Raw genomic sequence first — 4,195 nt, 5'->3', positions numbered from 1 at the left:
GGGAACCAAGGCTAGAAAGAGGTACCCCGAGTTGAGAGAGGAGCTGGGGACACCCACAAGCTGTGTGGGGTGCTCTGGAAGAGGGAACCCCAATGTCTGAGCTGAGACACCCCAAGATTTTAAGTGGGGATTCCCAATTTGCCAATGAATGGAGGATTCCAAGCTGGACTGCAGAGAGAGGACCCCCCCCCAAGTCTGAGCCCATGGAAGGGGGTCTGGTCTGAGAGTGACCAAGGAAGGGGTGCCCTGCGGTCTCTCTGTCCTTTTGGCTCAGGTCTTGTCACCATATCCTGACTCAGGGAGGAGGCTCTGGGGGGCCCCATCCCAAGGTGGTTCCTGTTGTTCCCTGGGACCTGGAGTTGGGGTGCTGTCCTTTCTCCCAGGGAGCACACTGGCTCTCCCAGGTGAATGCTGGGTGAGAGCTCCCTTTAAGCCCCCAGTTATGGAACCCCAGGACCTGTAAAGGGCACCCAGTCCCAAAAGAGGAGCCACCCCCAGTACTTCCCCATCTGGCTATGTCCTCACAGAGAGAAACAGACCCTTGCTATATCCCTTCACTTCCATCTGTCCATATGGATGCATGTGGAAGTCCTGGATTGGTTTAGGGGCACAGGTGCTGGGAAGTAGGGGGCTGGGACCCCAGGCCCAGCCTGGGCAGGAGCAACCCCCACCCCTGTGCTCAGGGCTTTGTTCCTCTCACCAGCATTAATGGGAGACAGCCAGGCTGAGGAGAGGGTTGGCGCTGGGCCCCAGCAGGGGAGGTGGGGGAAGGGCAGGGAGGGAGGACTGGACAGACAGTGGGACCCCAGAACCTAACAGCCTTGCAGGCTTGTGGAGATTCCCAAATGGAAGGTGCCCCCCCCCCCAGGAGGTGGGGACTTTGTGTGTGTGTGTCTACCGCATGCTGGGAGACGGTGTGTGTTTATGGAGAGGCTGGGGTCCTCTGTGAGTCCAAAGTGACCAAGGTTGTGTCTTTGTCAGGAAACTTGTGTGGGGGGCCACGTCACCAGGTTGCAAAATGATGGGTGCCCACCAGTCACTAAGGCCACAATTTATCCAGCCAGTCTGTGTCAGGGGTTTGTAGTAATGTGTGTGAGGAACTGTATCTGACAGAGTGGTCTCATCTAGGGATTTATATGGGGAGCCTGAGACTCCCCATATAAGGGTGTGTGTCTTTGTGCAGAAGACATGCTGCCTGCCTTGTAAGTGCCCATATTGTCTCTCTTTGTTAATGTCACTGAATCTCTGAGTGTGTGTCTCCTAGGCTCTGAGCCTATAGTGTGGGGCTGTGCATGTGTACTGTGTGTACAGCAAGGGTCCTCTTTATGTGATTGGCAGTGTGGACCCTGGGTAGGGGAATGTGAGACATGGTCTGTGTGCAGAGCTGGGAGAGTAATGGGAGAGACACTGGCAGAGGGTTCAGGTCTCCAAGGGGTGGCCTGGGATGATTTACTGAGCCTGGCCTCCTTTCTCCTCCAAGGAATTCCATGCTCAGACCCATGCCCTGACTCCAAGGCCAGTAACACAACACACATGTGCTCATAGCCTCTGCTGAGGGGCACTTGAACCCGTACATACAGAGACTACATTGGGTCCCCTACACCCCACCCAGTGCATAGAGCTGCTCTGGGCCCTTGTACACCTTCACACACAACAGGGCACAACCTCATAGATATTCTTGACTGAACATAGCGCTCCGATGCACAACCAGGCACAAACACACAAAAATGCGCGCTGGCAAACTTACCCTCACTCAATGCCTTCTGAAACAGGAGGTGGGTGTGAGGGAGGGGGAGACACGCTCTCTCTCTTTCTCTCTTTCTCTCTCTTCCCCCTTCTGGGCCACCCCTCCCCCAAAGCCCCACAGGCCCCTACTTGCATATGTATGAGGCTCATGCGTTATTAATGAGGGGACAAGCCCCAGACAGCTGTGTAAATGCTCACCTCTGGTCGCCCTGGGGAAGAAGTATTTTAAGAGAGGGGGTGTGGGTGTGTGATGGTGCAATTGGAGGGAATGGAGTGAGTGTGGGAGGGCGTGTGTGTGGTGGAGCAGGGTAGAATTCTCCTGGATCTGTAGCTGTCACCTTGTTGGACCACCATTGTGTATTTGAATTTGTACACAAGACTTTGTGAACAAGAAGCAGTTCACATTTCTTGGACTTGAGAAGTCTTAGCTCATTCCATTCTCACAATAACACTATGAGGTATGTGCTGGGTGATCCCCATTTTACAGGTGGAGAAACTGAGGCACAGAGTGATCAAGCAGCTGTCTAGGGTCATGCAACATGTAGGGAGTAGAGGCAGAGCTTGAAGCCAAGTCATGTGGATGTAGTCTGAGCTCTTAATCATACAGAGTATTTGTGTGTGTGCATGTGTGAGAATTCTCTGAACTGCCCCCTCCTAAGGCTCTCCTGGAGCAGTGCAGCCAGAGTCCTGCCCCACCCTGTAATACCCACCCAGGCTTTGAATCATTGAATCATTGAATCAGGGGGCTCCACCCTTGCTCAGGGTTTTGAGGGGGAGAAATGAGGACAGCCTTGGATGGAGGCAGAGGTTGCTGAGGATTACAGTTTGGTAGTTAGGGCACCATTCCAGGACATGGCTTCTGCCATGCTGTGCAGTCTTAGGCAGACTGCTCACCCTCTCTGGACTCTGAGGTGCTGCCCTAAGAAGTCCAGGAGGAGACAGAGTGAGCAGTGCCACCTCCTTGCTGCCCCAGAGTTCAGCACCACGGACAGGTCCATGGCCTGCCTCCCTTCAGGGGCCTCTGGGAACTGGGAACTGGCAGCTGTCCCCCACAGTCCCCTATTCTGGACTCCATTCACACTCCCCTTCTCAGGGCTATTCTTTTATCAGGATGAGGGTTCAAGGGCTGGATTTTTAGGTGCTATTTTTAATTTCCCACCTGCCCCACCTTCTGAACTACATTGGTGTTGGTGGTGGGGGCATGGGGAGCAAGGTTCCAGAGGGGTAGGAGGCCTTGGGGAGGAGCCACCACCCCTAGGTTTCTAGTCTCTGGAAGAATGTGAGGTCTGTGTCCCAGTGTCTGGAATGGGCCTTGCTGACAGTGCTCAATATTTGTCCACTTCATGCTCTCGTGCCACAACCCCCATAGAAGTCTGGACCCACAGACTTCTCTGTGGACCTAGGAGGCATTTTCCTCAGTCAGTGCAAATTCATGGGAAAGATGGGGTGGGCAAGGGCGAGGTCTCTTTCTCCAGCTGGGACTTGGCAGCGCCTCAAAAATCCCAGAAACCAGGAATAGAATCTTAGCGACAACCAAATCCTGGAATTGAAGCTGAGAATCGTGTCAGTCAGCAAACCCAGATTAAAGCCCGGCTTGGAGGCCAGCCTGATGCCAGAACTGGGGATCCCAGGCTGTCTGAGACTGGCTGCTGCCCTCTAGGAGCCCCATATTTGATTTGGAAGCCCAAGTTGAAAAAAATGGGATTTTGATCTTGGCTATGTTAAAGTCAATAATAATAATAACAGCTGAAATTTACTCCTTCATGCTAGGCAGTTCTAAGCATTTTATGTGTATTGACTGTATTGACTCATTTATTCCTTCCAACTACCTGATATTATCCCCATCTGACCTGCAAAGAAACCGAGGCACAGAGAAGCTAAGTTACTTGCTCAAGGTCACACAGCAAGGAACAGGCAGAGGGACAACTCCAGGTTTGATTTACTCCTGCACCCACAATCTGACTATAAGATTTCACTGCTGAAATGAAACCCGTCATGGCGCAGCAGAAATGAATCTGACTAGGAAACATGAGGTTGCGTGTTCGATCCTTGGCCTCACTCAGTGGGTTAAGGATCCAGCGTTGCTGTGACCTGTGGTGTAGGTCTCAGACACGGCTGTGTGTTGCTGTGGCTCTGGTGTAGGCCAACAGCAACAGCTCTGATTTGACCCCTAGCCTAAGAACCTCCATATGCCGTGGATGCCACTCTGAAAAGACAAAAGCCAAAAAAAAAAAAAAAATAGATTTCACTGCTGGGATTCTGAAGTCACTGGTCCTGGGTTCAGATCCTGGCTCAGCCTTTGCTTGCTGACTGTGTGACCTTGAGTGACACACTGGCCTCTCAGCCCATTTTCAGATCTGCAGAGAGAGGGGAATTGGTCCTTTTATGTTGACTGTCTAGGAGGGTTGTGTTCACCCTTTCCTCCCTTTCCATCTTGTTTCAGGTCCAG

The sequence above is a fragment of the Phacochoerus africanus genome, chromosome 4 (genome assembly GCF_016906955.1).
Source record: "Phacochoerus africanus isolate WHEZ1 chromosome 4, ROS_Pafr_v1, whole genome shotgun sequence".
Taxonomy (NCBI): domain Eukaryota; kingdom Metazoa; phylum Chordata; class Mammalia; order Artiodactyla; family Suidae; genus Phacochoerus; species Phacochoerus africanus.
This window is presented reverse-complemented; position numbering follows the sequence as displayed.